Source organism: Camelus bactrianus, chromosome 3, assembly GCF_048773025.1.
Source record: "Camelus bactrianus isolate YW-2024 breed Bactrian camel chromosome 3, ASM4877302v1, whole genome shotgun sequence".
Classification (NCBI taxonomy): domain Eukaryota; kingdom Metazoa; phylum Chordata; class Mammalia; order Artiodactyla; family Camelidae; genus Camelus; species Camelus bactrianus.
In genome coordinates this window covers 40,165,962-40,189,411 of record NC_133541.1, presented here as the reverse complement: position 1 = coordinate 40,189,411, position 23,450 = coordinate 40,165,962, and the positions used below count along the sequence as shown (strand labels likewise).

Sequence of the window (23,450 nt, the reverse complement as noted above, 5' to 3'; positions counted from 1 at the left end):
GACTCATACAATAGCAGAAAACCCCCCAAATAATCTAATTCAAGAGTGAGTGGAGGATACAAGTAGACATTTGTCTTAAGAATATATACAGATGACTAACAGGCATATGAAAAGATGCTCAACATAGTCATTAAAGAAATGCAAATCAAAACCATAATGAGGTATCACTTTCTGCCTGTTAGAATGGCCATCATCAGAAAGACAAGAGATAACAAGGACATGAAGAAAAGAGAACCCTTATGCACTGTTGGTGGGACTATAAATTGGTACGGCCACTGTGGAGATTCCTCAAAAAATTAGAAATAGAACTACCATATGATCCAGCAGTTCCACTTCTGGGAATATCATAAAGGAAACAAACACTGTCAAAGAAATATCTGAACCTCCGTGTTCATAGCAGCATTACTGAACAGATAAAGAAGTGGTGGAATATATATACACAGTGGAGTATTATTCAGAAATAAAAGCCAAGGAATGTCGGCTATTTGCGACAACACAGGTGGACATTGAGGCCGCTACACTACTTGGAGTAAGTCAGACAGAGCAAGACAAATATCGTATGATCACACTTACATGTAGAATCTAAAAAAACAAAACACCCCCCCTGACCTAAACTCACAGGAAAAGATACTCAGATTTATGGTAACCAGGGGTGGTGGGGGATTGGATGAAGGTGGTCAAAAGGCACCAACTTCCATCTGTAAAGATTATAAAATAAGTAAGTAGTAGGGATGTAAATTACAACATGACTACTATAGTTAGCACTGTTTCATGATGTATATAAAAGTTGTTGAGAGTAAATCTTATGAGGTCTCATCACAAGGAAAAAATTTTTCTGTTTTTTTTTTGTATCTATGAGGTGATCAATGTTAACCATGTGTGGTAATCATTTCACGATACGTGTATGTCAAAGCATTATGTCGTACACCTTAAACTTATACAATGCTGTCGTCAATTATATCTCAACCAAACTAGAAAAAATTCAGATTTCTGGCTTATCTTTAAACTTTGGAATGCTCAGAGGGTCTGTGGTGGCATATGCTGGGATCTATGGCTGGTCTACTTCAGACGGGCATGCTCTCTTTGGCTGACACAATCTCTGTCACTCCTGACACTTTGGCATGAAATCCATGTCTCGATTGTTGGTTCCTTTTGCACTGGAACTTCCTGACAACCAAATCTCTATTCACAGTGAGGAAATGGAAGCTGCACAGAGAAGAGCCTCTTGTCTCAAGAGAAAGGAGAGCACGCTTTACTTCCGTGAAACAAACTGTCTTAATCTTACACTTGGCAGCGTTACTTGTTCAATTGTTTGCATCACCTCCATCCCCCTGTAGGTGTTTGATCTGGGAACTTTCAAGACCTTGCTGAGTCCCCACTGAGCTCAAAGTTCTTGCTCGATGACTCCAGCACTCACTGAACATCACCTGCTCCCTACCAATTCTTTCTCAACCTTGCATTTGGAACTTACTAGTTGCATTTCATATTAGCTTTAAAATTGGTATAACATAAATTCACCACTTTAGCTATTTTAAAGTGTACAATTCAGTAGGTTTTAGTACATTCACAGTGTTGTGCAATGACCACCACTATCTAATTCCAGAACATCTTCATCACCCCTCACCAAAAAAAAATCTCTGTACCCATTAAGTAGTTGCTCACTATTCTCAGCCTCCTCTCACCTCCACATACGAGGTGTATTTTTGTTCCCCAGTAGCTTGTACATCCCATAAGGGCGTCTCTGCATCTCACACAATATTTCAGACAGTGCCTGGCACCAGCAGGTGTCTAGTAGATTTCTGCTAATTAAAAGATTGATCGCTGGGAGAAGGGGCAAAGAGGGAATGGAAGAACTGAAAGAGAATCAGTTATTCTTTGGTTTATAGTTATAAAGTGAATAGAACTGTGAGCAGTTTTGTCAGCCAGAGTATTTCTAGGTGGGGTTTATTGAGCACAGAATTCTATGTAATATCATTTTGTTTTTGCCCTTTGGAAAAATGTATGATGTCAAACAAATTATACCAGCTCTATTCAACTGTAAGGAAAGACACATGTCTGAAATTACTGAAGAAATGCAGAGTTGTTTACACTTAAATACTTCAGTGGTTGTTAATTTAGGTGTTGAAGTGGAGGTCCTGTCAGATTGGTTTTAGCAAAGAAATAAGGGTCATTTATGATTGGCAGAGTAACTGTGGATATGCCAGTAGCTGCTAGTGTTTAAAAAGAGTTCTCTTAAATTGGCTAAATATTCCCTTTGTACCTGCTTAACATTTTAATAGGCTTTCAATGACAAAGGAGACAATTTCCAGACAGCTGATTTATGAAGTGCTAACAAAAATATCAATAATTTTTATTTGTGTAGGATTCCTGTTTACAAGTGCATTTGTATGCATTATCAATTAGCAGCTTATTTTTGCTGTGATGGATGCTCTATTTAGAGCAAAGAGTGTAAGAGACTTTCAATTAGCAGGGCCTAAATAAAGAGACTTCATTGTGATAGCCAAGGACATGGAATCTAAAGTATAGCTAACATTTAATGAGCACATACTATGTACAGATACTGTGCCAGGCATTTCACATTTATTTCCCAATCCTGGGACAAGCTCCATGTGGCATTTTCACACTGCCCATTTTTACAGTTGAGAAAGGGGACTGAGTCCCATGTTTGGCACACCAGGACAAGAACCGAAGTCTGACTCAAATTCCTGCACTCTTAACATCTACATATCCCTTAGTGTCCAGCTTCTTATATTCTGGCAGTGCCCCACTCAAACATGGAATGATAGCTGTCAGTTTCAGAAAAATGTTCTTGAGGATTCTTATCCACCCTGAGTAACATATTTTAATATTTACCCATTCTTAAAGTCAGGAAGTTCTTCTCAAAGCCTGAATCTAGTTCCTTTCTATGATAACACAGTCCAGTCGTTCTGCCTAGAGGAGACACAGGAAGCATATGAAACTTCACGCAAAGGATTCTCCTACATATAGTGATAGATGCTGAAGGGTGTAATTAAGCCATCCCTTCTCTTGATAAATCGCCAATCTAGAAAAGGAACCACCTCTCCAGCAGCAGCTGGGTTGTTCATTGAGCCATCAAGGCAGAGGATGAAATGATGCTGAATCCTAAAGTTTTTTCCCTCTCCAGTTTTATTGAGAAATAATTGACATACATCTCTGTATAAGCTTAAGGCATATGGAACGATGGTTTGATTTACATATACTGTGAAATGATTACCACATTAGGTTCAGCTAACATCTGTCTTCTCATATTGATAAGATAAAAAAAGAGAAGAATAATGGGAATAAGCTTCTCCTTGTGATACTTATCTTATAAATGGAAGTTTGTGCCTTTTGACCACTTCCATCCACTTCCCCTTCCTCCCTTCCCCATCTCTGGTAACCACAAATCTGATATCTTTTTCTATGATTTTTTTTTTTAAGATTCCATATATAAGTGAGATCATACAGTATTTGTCCTGTTCTAACTTATTTCACTTAGCATATTGTCTTCAAGGTCCATCCATGTTGCTGCAAATGGTAGGATTTCCTTGTTTTTCATGGCTGAAAATACTCATTGTGTGAGAGTATGTATGTATCTATCCATTCATCCACTGATCAACACTTAGGTTGTTTCCACATCTTGTCTATTGTAAATAACGCTGCTATGAACACTGGAGTGTAAAGCTCTTTTCAAGTTAGTGTTTTTGTTAACTTAGGATATATTCCCAGAAGTGGAATTGCTGGATCATATGGTAGTTATACTTTTAATTTTTTGAGACTTCTCCATAGTGTTTTCCATAGTGGCTATATCAATTTACATTCCTACTAACAGTGTACAAGGGTTCCCTTTTCACCACATCCACTCTAGCATTTGTTATCTCTTGTCTTTTTGAGGATGGCCATTCTTACAGGCATGAAGGGAAATCTCACTGTGGTTTTAATTTGCATTTCCCTAATGACCACTGACAGTAAGCATCTTTTCATGTGCCTGTTGGCCTTTCATTTATACCTTCCTTGAAGAAATATCTCTAAAGGTCCTTTACCCATTTTTTAATTGGGTTATGTACATTTTGCTGTTGAGTTGTATGAGTTCTTTATGTGCTCTGAATAAACTTCTTTCTTAAGATGGCTATGAATTCTAAAGTCTTTACACCTCTATCCCAGATGGCAATTTCTTTGTCAATTAAAGCCAATACAGGGGAATCTCAGTTAATTAAAGGCAAAAGAGACAAGACAGATCAAGTGTGGAGTATATAGACTTAGAGGCTAAAACTTCTATTTTTATTACTTTCATTAGAAGAAGCTTTCAGCTATTTATCTAATAAGAGCAGAAACAAGACAAGGATGCCCACTCTCACTACTTTTATTCATAGTATTGGAAGCCTTAGCCATAGAAATCAGTCAAGAAAAGGGAAAAAAGGCATCCAAATCAGAAAGGAAGTAAAGCTGTTATTTACAAATTACATATTATATATAAAAACCACAACAAATTCACCAAAAAACTTTTAGAACTAATAAAGTCAGCAAAGTTGATGACAAAACCAATATACAAAAATCATTTGCATTTCTATACACTAACCATGCATTTGTATACAAGCAAGCATGCAGAGAAACTAAGAAAACATTATCCTTTACTACTGCATCAAAAAGAATAAAACACCTAGGAGTAAATTTAACCAAGGAGGTGAAAGATGTATACACTAAAAACTCTGTAAGACATTGATGAAAGAAATTGAAAACGCAAATGAAATGGAAAGATATTCCATGCTCATGGATTGAAAGGATTAATATTGTTAAAATGTCCATACTATCCAAAGCCGTCTACAGATTCAATGTAATCCCTATCGAAATTCTAATGGCATTTTTCACAGAAACAGAACAATCCTAAATTTTGTATTGAATCACAAAAGACTGAATAGCCAAAGCAATCTGGAACAAGAACAAAGCTGGAGGCATCATGCTCCCTGTTTTCAAACTAGATTACAAAGCTATAGTAATCAAAACAGTATGGTATTGGCTTAAAAACAAGACACATAGCTCAATGAAACAGAACAGATAGCTCAGCAAAAAACCCATGCATATGTGGTCAGTTAATTTACAACAAAGGAGCCAGGAATATACAATGGGGAAAGGGTAGTCTTTTCAATAAATGGTATTGGGAAAACTAGACAGTCAAATGCAAAAGAATAAAACTGGACTCCTATCTTATATTATACATAAAAATTAACTCACAATCGATTGAATACTTGAATGTAACACCTGAAACCATTCTAGATAGAAATAGCCAGTAAGCTATTTGACATTGGTCTCAGTGATGATTTTTGGATCTGATTCTAAAAGTAAAGGCAATAAATAAAAGCAAAATTAAACAAGCAAGACTACCTCAAACTAAAAAGATTCTGCAGAAGAAAAGAAACCATCAACAGAATGAAAAGGCAACCTCCTGAATGAGAGAAAATATTTACATATCATATACTAATAAGGGGTTAATATACAAAGTATATAAAGAACTCATAAAACTCAAGAGAAAAAGAGATCTGATTTTAAAATGGGCAGAAGATCTGAACAAACATTTTTCCAAAGAAAAAATACAGATGTCCAACAGGCACATGAAAAGATGCTCAGTATCACTAATCATTAAGGAAGTGCAAATCAAAACCACAGTGAGACATCACCTTACACCTGGCTATTATTATTAGAATGGCTATTATCAAAAAGGCATGAAATAACAAGTGTTGGCAAAAATGTGGAGAAAAGGGAACCCTTGTGCATTGTTGGTGGGAATGAAAATTTTGCAGCTACTATGGAAAACAGTATGGAGGTTCTTCAAAAAATTAAAAATAGAACTGTCACATGATCCAGCAACTCTACTCTTCTTAGTATTTATGTGAAGAAAATGAAAACACTAATTTGAAGAGATATATAAACGTCTATGTTTATAGCAGCATTAGCTCCAAGAGTCAAGATATGGAAACAGCCAAAGTGCCCATCAGTGGATGAATGGATAAACACAATGTGGTGCATATATACAATAGAATACTATTCAATCATATCAAATTATGAAATCTTGCCATTTACAACTACTTGGAAGGACTTTGAAGGCATTACGCTAAGTGAAATAAGTCAGAGAGAGAAAGACAAGTACTGTATGATCTCACTTATATGTGGATCTAAAAGACCAGGAAAACAGAACAAAATAAAAAACAAGCTCATATATACAGAGAACAGATTGTTGGTTTCCACAGGCGGGGGTTGGGAGGGGTGAATGAAATGGGTGAAGGAGGTCAAAAGGTACTGAGTCATGGGGATACAATGTACAGCATGGTGAGTATAGTTAATAACATTGTGTTGCATATTTGAAAGTTGCTGAGATCTTAAAAGTCCTTAACACAAAGAAAAAAAGTACCTATAAATGGGGCAGATGTTAACTAGACTTATGGTGGTTATCATTTAACAATATATACAGATATTGAATCATTATGTTGTATACCTGAAATGAATATAATGTTATATGTCAGTTATACCTCAATAAAAAAATAAAGGCAAAAAGAACAAAGGTGTAGTATTTAGACTTGATGGGGAAAATGTCTATTCTGATGACATTCATGAATGAAATCTCATAGTTTAGATATCATGTACATGGATAAGGAAGAGTTGCCTATAGGCACCAAATAGAGTGTATCCTTGGAATTTGGGATTGAGACAAGAAAAAGAAACCTACTGAGAATGAAGTCGCTAAATTAGTGCTACAAAATACATGAGATTAGCCATCTGCAGACGTAACTCACTGCAAGACAGGATTAACAGCTGACTGTGGTGAGAACATGCATGATACTTCCCAAAATCCATTGAGGGACTAGGGTATCCTCCAAATTTCTAACAAACATACAGGGCAGGATCTCTCTCCTAGCCATGGCCTAATGGATTTTAAAATTTCCAAGGTGAGACTCTCAAGAGAGAATGGAGTTGGTCTGCATGGAGTCAAGATAAAGAAGAGTCAAGGATTGAGAGTAATTACTCTCCAGCATGATGAAGGGGAAAGGAGAGGGTGCCTGTACCAAGTTGTGTGGGTTTTCTGGTTTGCCTGTCTGCCCGTTTTCATTGGAAAAGAGAGAACTGTCCTTGCACACAGGTATTCCCTTAACATCACAGGCCTGGCACACAGTAAGCTCTCAACAGAATAAGGAATAACTGAGTGAATATTGTTGGGTTCCCTTTTCTTCACTCTGGGGCCACTGAGAAACCTTATGAAATTGATTTCCTTTTCTAAGGTTATTTTGTCTATTGACAAAAAGGATACACTGATTATCTCACAGAAATATTATCATGTTGCATTTATATTTCTCAATAATAAAAGGCATTTTAAATTGTAAATTAGTCTCTTGCCAGTTTGGTTAGTGATTTGTTCCCTCACTTTCCCCAGTTCTGATGATTTTAAGTTGAAGGAAAGGAAATAACATTGGTAAATGTGCAAAGCTGATGAACAGAACTGGACCTCCACCAGCTGCACCCACCAAGAATTTATTTCACAAGTCAGTGTGATCAAACAGTCTTCAATGATTTGAGCTCTTCCAATTCTCAACATTCAGCATATTAAACTCTATCTTGATGCTGCAGTTTGTATTCCTTACATCCGATTTAAATTTCATTAAGTAACATTGATAGTAGCATCTTTTGTTGTTTTACAAACCAAATAAAAAACAAAGCCACCAGTTTATATAGACCTCTGCTATATGGAGTTTGGTTCACTTTTAAGCATTTCACAACATGGGAAGAGGTCACAGCTTGGAAGATCATTGTAAGAGAAGAGCAGAGGTAGGGTTCTGGGACAAATCCAGGTAAGAACAGTGAGGGATGGATTATTTTGTAAGATGGGGCAGGTGACACGTAAATCTGAGGCTGCTTAGAGGATAAGCTTTGAGTCACAAATGGTGGAAGGGCAATGGTAGTTCGGAGGCTCTTTAGCAAGAACATATTTAGCATGTCGGCAGCCCTCGGAGCAGCTGGACTCATGGGAGTGGGGAGTATCACCAGACGTCAACTGCTGGTAGAGATTTGGATCAGTGAGGAGAAATATGGGAAAGACCACCTAGGTTAGTGGGGTTGACCAAAGAAAGCAATGAGTAAAAGAAGCATCTTCTAGGGTCTTCATTCACTGGAGAATGTGAGGACATTTAAGTAAGTGGAGGTTTAGAAGAGGAGCAGCATGCAGAACCCCGAGATAAGTGAGGGAGGTCAGTTTACCACTCAAAGGTGCTGCATGGGTGGGGTTGCATGTGCTGGATGACCATAAGCTTTACCATTTAAACTGAGTCATTTTTGAGATGGAAAGGGGGTGCTACTAATACTCATACTGAGAAATGAGCATAAATTGGAACTGTCCTGAGCCAATCGGGATGCGTGGTCACTTTATTCATAAGGAACAGACACTTGCTGGGGAGTGAATTTCAGCTGCCAGTAAAGACAGTGGATATTCATAAGGTGATTAGATAATAGAGATCAAGAGTTAATAGGATTTGGGTTTTACACATGGATCAATGGAACAGGATAGAAAGTCCAGAAATAAACCCATACACTTATGGTCAATTAATCTACAACAAAGGAGGCAAGAATATACAATGGAGAAAAGACAGTCTCTTCAATAAATGGTGCTGGGTAACTGGATGGCTACATGTAAAAGACTGAAATTAGAACATTCTCTAACACCATATACAAACATAAACTCAAAATGGATTAAAGACCTAAATGTAAGACCAGATATGCTAAAACTCCTAGAGAAAAGCATAGGCAGAACACTCTCTGACAAAAATCGCAGTATTTTTTTTTGAACCAGCTCCTAAAGTAATGGAAATAAAAGCAAAAATAAATAAATGGGACCTAATTAACCTTAAAAACTTTTGCAAAGCTAAGGAAACCATAAACAAAATGAAAACACAGCTTACAGAATGGGAGAAAATACTTGCAAATAAAGTGAAAGAGAAGGGACTAATTTCCAAAATACACAAACAGCTCATGCAGCTTGATATCAAAAAACAAAAAAACAAACAACCCAGTCAAAAATGGGCAAAGACCTAAATAGACATTTCTCTAAAGAAGACATTCAGATGGCCAACAGGCACATGAAAAGATGCTCAATTTAACTAATTATTAGAGAAATGCAAATCAAAACTACAATGAAGTTTCACCTCATACCACTAAGAATGGTCGTCATTAAACAGTCTACAAATAGTAAATGCTGGAGAGAGTGTGGAGAAGAAGGAACCCTCCTACACTGTTGGTGGAAATGTAAATTGCTGCAGCCACTATGGAGGACAGTATTAGGTTCCTTAAAAAGCTAAAAATAGAGTTACCATATGATCCAGCAATCCCACTCCTAGGCATACATCCAAAGAAAACTATAATTTGAAAAGACACATGCACTCCAATGTTCACAGTGGCACTATTTACAATAGCCAAGACATGGAAACAACCTAAATTTCCACTGAAAGATGAATGGATAAAGAAGATGTGAGACACACACACACACACACACACACACACACACACAGTGGAATATTACTCAGCCATAAAAAGAATGAAATAATGCCATTTGCAACAACATGGATGAACCTAGAGATGATCATATTAAGTGAAGTAAGTCAGACAGAGAAAGACAAATATATGATGCTGCTTATATGTGGAATCTAATCTTTAAAAAGATACAAATTTTATTTACAAACCAGAAACAGACTCATGAACACAGAAAACAAACTGTGGTTACCAGGGGGAAGGTGGGGAGGGATAGATTAGGAGTTTGGGATTAACAGATACACACTACTGTAGGTAAAATAGATAAACAAGGACCTACTGTATAGGACAAGGAACTATATTCAATTTCTGGTAATGAGCCATCATGGAAAAGAAACAGAAAAAAATATATATATGTATGTATGTATGTATATGTATAACTGAATCGCTTTGCTGTACACCTGAAACTAACATTGTAAACTGACTACATGTCAATAAAAGTAAGAATAAAGAATAAATAAAATTAAAATTGAGTATATAGAGAAAAGAAAAGTCAGAGAACAATCCCTAACCTACAATCACCATCTCAGGTATGAGTATTTCTACTTTTTCCATGTGCTTTGGATCAATAGTATGAAAGAATCAAATCAATATTTAATATGCAGGAAAGAATTTTTTAACTGAATGCTTGTCATAGAACAAAAATGTGAAATAAATTAGCTCAAATCTGTTTTTATTTCCTGCTTGGAAATGCGCAATAAGTATAAAATGTATTTTTTAAAAAAGTTCATAGGAATTGGGGAGCACAAGGAGACGAGGATCAGGAGGAAGTAGGGGTCACTTCCCTTCCTACCCACAAGTATGGCCACACCTAAACTAGTTCAAACACACTGAAATAGACCCTGTTGGGCTGCTTTATATCTCCTGGGAATCCTTAGCCAAGGAGAAAGCGAGCCAGTGGAAATAATGGTTGAGTGGCAGTGTTTCTGTGCAGACAGGAGCGTTTAAATAGCATTGCTGGGGCTCTGTGATGAATCCAGAAGTTGGAAATTCCTGCCCTTTCATAAACACTACAATTATGATTGGAAAAATCTTTAAAAGCTGCTGAAGAACAGAGTCAATAGGCTTGAGTTTTAAAAATATCTTCAGGGTAATGCTTTTCTTATTAGAGTTTGTGGCTTCTCTACCCGGCTTTATTACAGAATTGTTTTTGTAGGGACAGGGAAAAAGATTAAAAAATTGAAGGAAAAAATCATCTTTTATTAAAGTGAGGTGGCTGGAGGCAATACTGCAGGTCTGAGCTTGAGAAGAAAGCTTTAAAATAGCCAAGGTGGGAGGGTGTTCACCCCCAGAACTGCTCATGCTTCTCTGACTTTTGTACCCCAACTAAGTGCCCTTGGCAAGCTACACTGACACTATAATGACAGGCAGAGGCACATGACTTGAGATTAGCTATAAAAATGTGCACTCCACCAGCCATTACATCAGATACGGTCGGTTGCTAAATAGAAGGTTAATAATGCAGACATAGCCACAATGGCCAGTTCTCATGATTTGCTTTACTTTTTCCTACCAGTTTCTTGTGTTATACAAAAACACATTTGGTGGAGACAACTCTTAAAAACTCAATATAAAGTCATAGAAAAGAAAGGGTGGCTATGTGCATTTAAAAAAAAACCTATCATCCTTGAAACTGGATTTCTGGTTTCCAGTGCCAAGGTTTAATGCTGATTCTTTCCACTTGCTCTCACTACACCTTGTCCCGTTCACCCTATGGCTTTCCACCAAGTAGCTCCATTCTACTCTCTCCACCCTCTGCCTCTTCAAGTTCCTTCCCTTCTCCATGTCAACATGCTGATTTTACTCCCAAATTTTCCCTCTTTAATGACTTCAAGTAGTTATTCAAGCCAGACACGTGGGGTCATCTTTGACCCCTTCATCCCCTCAGCCCCCAGGGTCCAGACATTTACCAAGTGTTGTTAATTCTACTGCCTAAACATTAAAGAAAGCTCTCTCCTCATTTTTGTCCCCACCGCCACTGCTTAACTTAGGCCTGTGGTCCTCAATTTCGACACAATCAGGTGACACATGGGAGAATTTAAATCAGAGATTCTCAACCCTGTCTGTACATTAGAATCATCTGAGGAGCTAAAAACACCAATGTTTGTACCTTAGCTTTAGAGATTTTGATTCGCGTGACATACACAAGTATATGCACATGTGTGCTTCCTGTTCTCCCCCTATAGTCCATCATCTAATCAGGGATGTCCAAATATTTTTGATTATTTCTTTAACTGTAAGGATTGTACAAACAAAAAAAGTTTTGAATGAAGTAATGTCAGCATCATGGCAGTATTAGTAATTCTTTTTTTCCTCTCTTTTTATTTACAACTAGTTGGACACTCATAACCAAACAAAGCTGCCTCTGCACGTGACACCAGGACACCCAGGACATTTTTGTCCACCTGTGTACTAGGAAAGTAGGTGGACAGGATCTCTGAGGGAGCTGAGGCTGCAGGGGAGTCAGTGAGCCTGCCCCGCTCCCATTTGTCACTATCTGGGGGAAAAAGCAAAACTGGAGAGTGATAAACAGGGTGGCATTCACGGGAAACAAAGAATTGATCCTTACTAAGCCTGACAGGAGAACTAGGTATGCTATCAGAGGGGGACAGAGATGAGTTTAGAGGCAGAGAAGAAGGAATTTGAGGAGTTAGTCTCCCTTCCCGGGCGACAGTGCAACATGCAACAACAGCCACATCCCTTGCAGAGGAGGGAAAAGAGTTAGGGGTGCAGGACTGAGTTCCTGGCTCTATGGCTTATTTCTCTCCAGCAGCACCTAGATTTCTGAGGAGGGACCTCTGGGGCTTAGGGGAAACGAGAGGAAAGGAAAGAAGCAGATATGAATAACAAAGGGCATTGAAGAAACACACTTCTTGTTGTCTGTTTTGGGATATCAGGCAAGAGGTCTGCCCATGGACCTCTGGGGGTCCTCGCACTTGAGGATCCCCCTACTGGGCCAGGGGCAGCCACAAAGCCCCAGGTGCTAACCCCACGCTTCCCCCTACTTTACCACCAGTTCTTTTTATGTAATCTCAAGTGAAACCATAAGAATCAGCTCTGGTATAAAGAAACCAAAAATCTGAGCTATAGTGACACTTCTGGAAAACAAAAGAAAGGTTTCTAATTGCCAGCCTGTTGAACTATAAGAGTCAAAGTAAACAAGGTCTTCCTTAATGAAGGAAGGTATTTGTTACTTCAAATGTGATGGCAGAGACGCATTTCATTAAGCACTATGAAAAATCATGGTAATGTGGTATCACAAAAAGAAAATAATTCTTCACAAACCGCACTGAAAGTTATGAAATATTGTAATATAACTGATAAACAATTCAAAACAGTATCTATGAAGAGATTCAATAAGCTATAGAAAAACTAAGAAAGACAGTTTAATGAATTCAGAAATAAAACTAATGAACAGGAGTTCTTTAACCAAATAATTGAAATTAAAAGCCAAACAAAAATTCTGGAGTTGAAGAATTCAATGAATGAGATAAAGAATGCATTAGAGAGCTTAGGCAATAGAGCAAATGAGATGGAAGAAAGAATATGTTACTTGGAAGACAGGACTTTAGGAATAACTCAGAAGAGAGAAAAAAAGATTTTTAAAAAGTGAAAAAACCATAGGAGTGCTATCAGATGTGATCAGAAAAATAAATATAAAAATAATTGGCATACCAAAAGGAGAAAGGAGAGAGTTGTTTAGAGAAAAAATAACTGAGAACTTCCCAAACCTAGGGAAGGAATTGGACATACAACTCCAAGAAACTAATAGAACACCCTATATTATCTCAATCAAAAACAACCTTCTCCAAGACACATTATAATGAAACTGTCAAAACTCAGTGATTAAAAAAAGAATCTTACAGGCAGCCAAGGAAAGAAAGAACGTAACCTATAAAGGAACTCCCATTAGGCTCTCAGAAGATTTCTCAGGAGAAACTCGACAGGACAGAGTGGGATGACACATTCAGTGTTGTAAAATAAAAATTATCAGCCAAGAATACTTTATCCCGCAAAGTTATCTTTCAAATGTGAAGGAGAAATAAAGCTTTCCTAAAAAAACAAAAGCTCAGGGAGTTTACCACCACTAGACATTCCTTACAAGAAATGCTAAAAGGAGTGCTTCAAGCTAAAAAGAAAAGATGCTAATTAGTAACATAACAGCATATTAAAGTACATAGTATCCTGTTGACAGTAAAAAAATAAACAGTAAGAATTAGAAAACTGTAACTCTATATTATTATGGTGTGTTAACCACTTAATTATAGTATAAAGGCAAAGGAAAAGTGCATTAAATAACTATAGTTACTATAATTTCTCAATGAATCCACAGCATAAAAAGGTAAATTTTGACATCTAAAATATAAAAGAGGCATAAAAAGTGGAACCTGTACAGATGAATGAAGATGAGGTGCTATCAGCATAAAAAGGACTGTTTTTTCCATGAGAAGTTTTATGTAAGCCACATGGCAACCACAAAGCAAAAAGCTTGGCTACAGTCATGAAACTTAAAAGGGAGACTGATCAAATCACTATGGAAAATCACCACTTTAAAAAGGTAGACATTAATAGAGGGAAACAGAAATAATGGAGATACAAAACAACCAAAGGCAGACAAAAAAATGGCAAGTAAGTCCTTATATCTCAATAATCACTCTAATGGACAGGAGACTTAAACAGGCAATTCTCCAGTGAAGACATACAAACAGCCAATAGGCACATGACAAAATGCTCAATATTGTTAATTATTAGAGAAATGCAAATCAAAACTACAATGAGGTATCAACTCACACCAGTCACAATGGCCATCATTCAAAAGTCCACAAACAAAAAATGCTAGAGAGCGTGTGGAGAAAAGGAAACTCTTCTATACTGTTGGTAGGAATGTACTTTGGTGCAGCCGTTATGGAAAACAGTATGGAGATTCCTCAAAAGACTAAAAATAGACTGACCATATCCAGTAATCCCACTCCTGGGCATATATCCAGAGGGTACCTTAATTCAAAAAGATACATGCACCCCAGTGTTCATAGCAGCACTATTCACAACAGCCAAGACATAGAAACAACCTAAATGTCCACTGACAGATAACTGGGTAAAGAAGTTGCAGTGTACAAATACAATGGAATACTACTCAGCCATTAAAAAATAATAAAATAATGCCATTTGTAGCAACATGGATGGACCTGGAGATTGTCATTCTAAGTGAAGTAAGCCAAAAAGAGAAAGAAAACTATGATATGATATCACTTATATGAGGAATCTTAAAAAAAAAAAAAGATGAACTTATTTACAAAACAGAAACAGACTCACAGACATAGAAAACAAACCTACAGTTACCAGTGGGGGAAGAGGGTGGGAAGGGATAAATTTGGAGTCCAAGATTTGCAGATACTGACTGATATATATAAAATAGATAAACAAGTTCATACTATATAGCACAGGGAGCTATAATCAGTTATCTTGTAGTAGCTTACGGTGAAAAATAATGTGAAAATGAATATATGTATGTTATGTATCACTAAAGCATTATGCTGTACACCAGAAATTGACACAACATTGTAAACTGACTATACTTTAATAAAAATTATATGTGTGTATACATATATATACATATTTAAAATCACTCTAAAAGTAAATGGATTGAGTTTACCAATCCAAAGGATTGGGTGGATCAAAAAAAAAAAAATGACCCAAATATATGCTGCTTACAGGCAACTCATTTCAGCTCTAAAGACACACAAAGGCTCAAAGTAAAGGAATGAAAAAAGCTACTCCATGTAAGTGAAAACCAAAAGTATGTTGTAGCCATTCTTACATCACACAAAATAAATTTCAGGCCCAAAACAACAGAAAAAACAAAGAAGATCACTATATAATGATGAAAGAATCAAAAAGATGTAACAGTGATAAATGTATATGTATCCAACATCATAGCACCAAAATATATTAAGCAAATAAATTATCTAAAAGAGAGAAATAGACAACAGTACAATAATATTAAGGGATTTCAATACCCCACTGTCAGTAATGGATAGGTCATCCAGACAGAAAATTAACACGATAATGTTGGAATTGAACCATACACTAGAAAAAAAAAATGGACTTAACAGACATGTACAGAACATTCTATCCAACAGCAGAATATACACTTTTCTCAAGTACATATGAAACATTTTCCAAGATAGATCATATGATAAGACACACAAAAAAAATCTTGGCAAATTTAAGAAGATTGAAATTACACCAACTACCTTATCACAGTGGCATGAACTAGAAATCAACAAAGAGAGGAAAGTTGGAAAATCTACAAATATGTGGAAACTAAACAACACTATTCTGAAAACCAAAGGGTCAATGAAGAAATCAAGACAGAAATAAAAAATTATCTGGAAACAAACCAAAATGGAAATACAGCATATCAAAACTTATGGGATGCAGCCAAAACAGTTCTGAGAGGAACAATTATAGTGGAACAAATATATTAAGAAATTAGAAAGATTTTAAATAAACAAACTAAATTTACACCTCAAGGAACTAGAAAAAGAAGATACATTAAGCCCAAATTGAGCAGAAAGAAGGAAATAATAAAAGATCAGAGCAGAAATAAATGACAAGGAGGCTAGAAAAACACAAAGGATCATTGAAACTAAGAGCTGCTTCTTTGAAAAGATAAAATTGAAAAACATTTAGCTAGACTAAGAAAAAATGACAGAATATCCAAAGAAGTAAAATTAGAAGTAAAGGAAACATTACAACTGATACTACAAAAATTCAAAAGATCTTAAGAGACTGTTATGAATAATTACATGCCAATAAATTAAATAACCTAGAAGAAATGGATACATTTATAGAAACACACACCTAACAAGACTGAATTAGCAAGAAAAAGAAAATCTGAACAGACCAATAATGAGTAGAGACTGAATCAGCAATCAAAAACCTCCCAACACATAAATCCCCAGGATCAGATGGCTTCACTGGTGAATTCTACCGAACATTCAAAGAATTAACACCAATTCCTTTCAAACTTTCCATAAAACTGAAGAAAAGGAAAAACTTCCAAACTCATTCTATGATGCCTAGTACCACCCTGATATCAAACCAGATTAAGGACACCACAGGAAAACTACAGATCTATGATGAATATGTATGAAAATACTCTCAACAATATATCAGCAAACCAAATTCAAGAGAACATATAAAGGATTCTACACCATGACCAAATGGACTTTTATCTCTGCAATGTAAGACTGGTTCAATATACGCAAATCAGTAAGTGCAATACATCATATTAATAAAATATAAAAATCACATGATCATCTCAACAGATGCAGAAGAGCATTAGATAAAATACAATATCCTTCCATGATAAAAACTCTTGGCAGACTGGGTATAGAAGGGATATACCTCATTATATACGACATATCCACAGCTAACATTATACTCAATGGAGGAGCATTGACAGCTTTTCCTCTGAGATCAGGAATAAGACAAGAATGCCTGCTTTTACCACTCCCATTGAATACAGTACTGGAAGTCCTAGCTAGAGGGATGCAAGATAAATAAAAGGCATCCAAATCAGGAATGAAGAAGTAAAACTTGCTATTTGTAGATAATTATGATTCACTATATAGAAAATCCCAAAATCTCAACCTAAAACTTTTGGAACTAATCAAAAATTTCAATAAAGTTATAGGATACAAAATCAACATACAGAAATCAGCCACATTTCTTTACACTAAGGTTGAACTATCTGAAAAAGATCCCATTCACAATAGCATCAAAAACAGTAAAATACTTAGGAATAAATTGAACCCGAGAAGTAAAAGATCTAAATAAGACAACTGCAAGACTTCGCTGAAAGAAACTGAAGACACAAACAAATGGAAATACAGCCTGTGGTCATGGATTAAAAGAATTAATATTATTAAAATCTCTGTAATGAACAAAGCCATCTATAGATTTAATGCAATCCCCATTCAAAATTGCAAGGGCATTCTTCACAGAAATAGAAAAAACAATTCTAAAACTTGTATGGAACCACCAAAGACTCTGGATATCCAAAGGAATCCTGAGGAAGAAAACCAAAGCTGGAGGTATCACAATTCAAACTATACTACAAAAACTACAGTAATAATAATAATAATTTAAAAATCCAGTATAGACACACAGACCAATGGAACAGGATTAGAGAGCACAGAATTAAACCCCTGCTGAGATCAACTAATATTCAGCGAGGGAGCCAAGAGCACTCAATAAAGAAACATACTCTCTTCAGCAAACGGAGTTGGGAAAACTGGATGAACACATGCAGAACAATGAAATTGGATCCCTATCTTACACCACTCAACAAAAGACAACTCAAAATGATTCAAAGAAATAAACACAATACCTAATACTATAAATAAAACTCCTAGAAGAAAACATAGGGAAGAAGCTCCTCAACACTGGTCTCAACAATAATTTTTTGGATATGACACCCAGAGGGCAAACAACAAAAGCAAAAGTCAACAAGTGGGACATCAACCTTAAAAGCTTTTGCACAGCAAAGACACTATCAACAAAATGAAAAGACCACCTACAGAATGGGAGAAAAATCTTGTAAATCATGTATCAGGATAAGGGGTCAATATCCAAAATATATAAAGAGCTAATACAACTCAAAATCAATAAACAAAAAATCTGATTAAAAATTGGGCAGAGGATCTGAATAGACTTTTTTCCAAAGAGATAGATAGAGATGGCCAACAGGTACATGAAAAGATGTTTAACATTACTAATCATCAGCAAAATGCAAATTACAACCACAATGAGGTATCACCTCACACCTGTTACAATGGCTATTATCAAAAAGATTACCAAGTGTTTGTGAGGGTGTGAATAAAAGAGAACCCTTGTGCACTGTTCGTGGGAATGTAAGTTAGTATAGCCATATGGAAAACAGTATGGATGTTCCTCAAGTAATTAAAAATAGAACTACCATATGATCCAGCAATTCCACTTCTGGGCATTTATCCCATAAAAACAAAAACACTAACTCAGAAAGATACAGACACCCTTATGTTTAGTGCATCGTTATTTACAAAAGCCAAAGTATGTAAATAACCTAAGTGTCTATCGCTGGATGAATGGACACACACACAGAGAGGAATATTATTCAGCCATAAAAAAGAAGGAAATCATGCCTCTTATGACAACACGAGTGAATCTTGAGGGAATAAGTCAGAGAGAGAAAGACAAATACCACATGATCTTATTTATATGCAGAATCTCAAAGCAACTAAACAAATCCCAAAACAACAACAACAACAACAACTACAAAAAACAACAACAAAAAACACCTCAGCTTGTAGACACAGAGAATAAATTGGTGGTTATCAGAGGTGGGGGGTCGGGAGAGTGGGCAAAATGGATGAAAGGGGGCAAAAGGTACTAATGTCCAGTCATAAAATAAATAAATCATGGAAACGTAATGTACAGCACAATACTACACTTAATACTGTATTACACATTTGAAAGTTTCTAAGAGAATCTTAAGTTCTCAACACAAGGAAAAGTTTGTAATTATGTATGGTGATGGATATTAACTAGACCACAAATTAAGCTCCGTGAGAAGGAAGATACATATTTCATGACTCCTTGGTATCATTATAGGTGTTTAATAAACATTTGTCAGATGAATAATCAAAACAAAAAGTCATTACATGTGAAAAGAAGGGGAGGTAATTTTACAGCTTGGAAAGACAGCAAAGTATAAGAATATTTCACAGTTGTCGGAAATCCTCATGGGGTCCCTGAACTGGACAAGGGGGAAGGATGGAGAGGACAGGTCTGGATTTAGTAAACATGCACATGATATGTAATTATTTGAATGGAGAGTAAGAGGAAGAGGATCTGATATTTGTTTTAGGAAGAAACATGAATGCAAATTAAAAACAAAATTGGATCCTTACAAATTATTGATTAAAAATAATCACTTCTCTCCAGAGGCAAATTTAATTTATCTGTAATTTTTCTTTTTCTGACTACATTTTTGGGAAACCTCAGAATTTCTGCACTTTCTGCCCATTCAGAGCTGGTAAAAATAGTTCAAGTATTCTTTCATCTATAGTTTCAAGGCAATACAAATCCCTTCTCCTCCATAAATTTCTTTGCTCTTATTCCCAGTTACATTACTTCTATTTTAGGAAAACTTCTATCTCTAATCATTTCTATTTTTTCTACTTTAATATTTTTATATTTAAAACTTAAATTGTGAGATTATACATATATATAGATGATTGCCATGTTATACATTTGGCATTTGGATAAAAATAAAAATTCAAAACATTCCTACGTATTGTTATAGGTATGTGCACCTATAGTAAACGTCAAAAACACAACTGGGAAGGATAGTATCAGTTACAGGATGGTGTTCAGCTCTGGGGGCAATTCCCTACTTTATCCAAACACTCATAGCCAACTAAGCCAGTGTTCTAAAAATCTGGTGTAGAAAAGTCAAAAGGGTGTTTGCTAAACACGTAGATTTCCAGGCTTCAACTTCAGAAGCTTTGATATAGCATGTCCAAGTTAGGGTTGACAAACATGCACCTGAAAAAGGACCCTGGAGGATTCAGCTGCGGATGATTTAGAGGGCCCCCCTAAGTCGGAAGTACTGACTATGCGCAGCTGGCAAGTGAGTAGAGGAGACAGAAATGAAAGTGAAAGGGTCAGGGCTAGACAGGACTTGGCTGTCCTTAGTCTATAGGCAGAGTTCATGCCTCAGAAGTGGTTGGGAATATCTGAGTGAGGGTGAAAGAGAGAGGAGTGGTGGGCCAAGGATGGAAAGGCAAAGTGCAATAGGGAGAAAGAGGAGGAGGCTCCCAAGAAAACAGCCAAGATATGGCTGGAGAGAAAGAAACCACGGTATGGAAGACAAGATGGAAGGTTCAAAGAGGGTATGCCAAAGGCCAAATGAAACAAACCAACCAGGAAAGGGAAGGCCAGAAAGTGTTCATTGTCTATTGTCTATTTCAGGCACTGCAATGGTCGTTCCTGAAAGACAGGGTTATCATGTACTCCCAAGCACCTGACGTATTGTAAATGTTGGGTGAACTAAATTGGATTGTCAAGGGCAGCTGCCATTGCAAGTGTTTTAAAGACCTCAGTTACAGCTCAGTTCCATCAAGCACCCTCATTAGGATGAGCAAATGTTCTATGGATGTAACCATCCACAATGGAGAATTAATTGTAACCAGATCAATAAAGCAGTTATTTGGAGCCATCTGCCAAAATGTGGTAATGACATTTAAAAAGCAGTGCTCAATCTCCGTGTGTATGTCATGGTGTTCTAGAGGATGGAATTTTACCAGTAATTTTTAAAAATTAAGCTAAGACCTTTAAAACATTTAAATTTATACTGTGAGGGTTTTTTTTCCCCATACAAATGATCTTTCATGATCATTTATATAAGTGTGTGTAGTCATGAGAAGATCAAACCATATTAAAGGAGGTAAATGACTCCCTAAGAATGCACAAGGGTTGGTTGCTATGACTACTGTTAGAGTTTATTGAACAGAGAGCAAAAAAATCAATTAGCAATCATTGGAAGAACCTGCCTGGGAACAGAAACATTTCTGCCTCACAATTTCAGGAAATTTCCTACATCTATGTACCACATAAAAAGGGTTTGTGTGTGTGTCAGTCAGTGGAATTCTCAGGAAAGTCACCCTCTTGATGCATTTCCACCATTCTAATGTCCTCTTCCACAACCTGACCTTCTCAACACCAGAGTAATTATTACAGTGGTAAAAAAAAAAAAAAAAAGTAGCCAGTTACCTCACTCCTTTGTACCAATGTCATTCAACAATTCTTGGCTCTAAATGTATTTTTCTTTGAACCAAACAATTTTCTGGTTTATATATAGAAGCCACTCGCATCTGTGTAGCAGTTTCTCCCCCCACATGGCATATGCCTGACTAGTCAAGAAAATACAGGGAGGGAAAAGATGGGTGCAGGAAGCCACCCTGCCAACCCTCTCCCAGACTTCCTTTCTCTTTTCTCGTGGGGAATATTTTATTCTTCATTCCTAACTTCCTAAGGCATTAAGAGGGCTAAGAAAGATTGCCATGTTTTTCAGACTTTTTTTTTTTTTTAATAGAAAAGGCTGTTAAACTGATGGAATGAAGGGAGGCCCTGTGAACGAGATGATAAAAGCTCAAGAGCTGATACAGAGAGGCCAGATGTCAGCTGCATGACTTTCTCACGGGCGGCTGCAAGGACATTTGGTGGGAGTGTTCTTGCCATTGAGTGATAGCCTTTAGTCTAATGAACTCACTAATTTCATGAGGAAATGGTCATGCTCTCCAACTGGACTGTGCAGGGTTCATTTATGAGATGACCAAGTGATAGAGTGACCCATTGAGAGGATCTCTGCTTCTCTAATCTGTGCTGCTCACCTCCAGCAGGTTAGTCCCACAGTGCCCCCTGCAGAGTGGTGTTTTTCAAATTTTAGTAGGTTGAGGCACATTATTGGATCCTAGGACTTATTTAGTGAGTGAAATCATTATTAAAAGAAGAGAAAGAAGAAAGAGAATAGGATAGAAAAGAGAATAGGATCAGAACAAATCCCATCTAACACGGGTAAATGTCTTTTGTGAAATTTTTGTTTCATTCTCTTTCTCTCTAGGTATGTATGCATTGAGTTGGTAGACTGAATGTATTTCTCATTGTAGGTCCTGGCCAAAAAGTTTAGAAAGTCAGACTTGCCCTTGCTAAGAATCTCTCAATGTTCTCTCCTGTCTACAGGGAGGGAAGGAAGGAAGGAAGGAAAGAAGGAAGGAACGAAGGGAGGGAGGGAGGAAGGAAGGAAAAGGAAAAGGAGGAGTGAGAAAGAGAAGAAAAAGAAAGAAAGAAAGAATGGGGAAAAGGAAGAAAGAAAGAAAAGGAAGAAAGAAAAAGTTCCAGCTCCTTTGCTCCAGGGCTGGAATTGGTCCCCAAATCCACTCAACTTCCATATTACACTAGGTTCCAACTTTTCCACTCACTGTCCTCTCAATGTTCCCATGTCCCTGGCTCCACTGTGCCCTTTATTTATAACATTTCTTCTCTTCATGGTTTTCATTGTCTACTGTCCTTTCGGGACCATTCAAGACTTACCCTGCCATTTAACCCATATGACCTCTAGTTCTTCTCATCACTCACCTCTTCCTAGCTGTTCTGCTCATTTCCATTCATTTTCTCCCCAGGTGTCCCCTCTGCATTGCTCTTCATCTGCCTCCTGTCCCATTTCACGCCTACCCCTCCTTCCAACACCTCTCTCCTGCCCTCATCCTTATTGCTTTCCTCTTGGCATCTGCCTCCAAGCTTATTACCTCCTCATTATCCTGTTTTTGTTGTTATCTTGTTATTTCTGCTTTCTTTGTGTATATCTCTGGTCTCCCCACTTGACTGAAAGCAACTTGAGCCCAGGGACTGGGCTCTTTTTTTTTTTTTTTCTTTCATCCCCTGTGATGTCTGGTACAGGGCAGGATATAAAGCAGGTGCTTAGTAAAAACACCCTGAATTAATAAATCAGTCATGATCCCCTCCTTTGTACTTTACAAACTCCATCATTTTTCTCTCTAGATACAATGTTTTGTGCTTGAAATTGCTTTGCCATTTCTAAAGCTCATGAATATCTATCTCTTACCTCAGTTGATGCTCTACAAGGACTTCGTAAAGTAGGCGCGGGTTAAGATACTTATTCATAAGAGATGAGGAGATTGAGTTTCAAAGAGGTTTGTAACAGTAACACACATTATAGAAGCAGAATCTATAACATGACCTATTCTGTGCCAATTACCCACTCTCCTCTAATGGAAACTTGAAAACAACAGTCACACAATATAATAAAGTGCTCA

At 36.9% G+C, this 23,450-nt stretch overlaps 1 protein-coding gene across 2 annotated transcripts in view; it reads right to left on the bottom strand.

Annotated features, from left to right (window-relative positions):
- RAB3C (RAB3C, member RAS oncogene family) overlaps positions 1-23,450 on the bottom strand; it is a 255,698-nt gene that overhangs the window by 29,567 nt on the left and 202,681 nt on the right. The window lies entirely within an intron of this gene.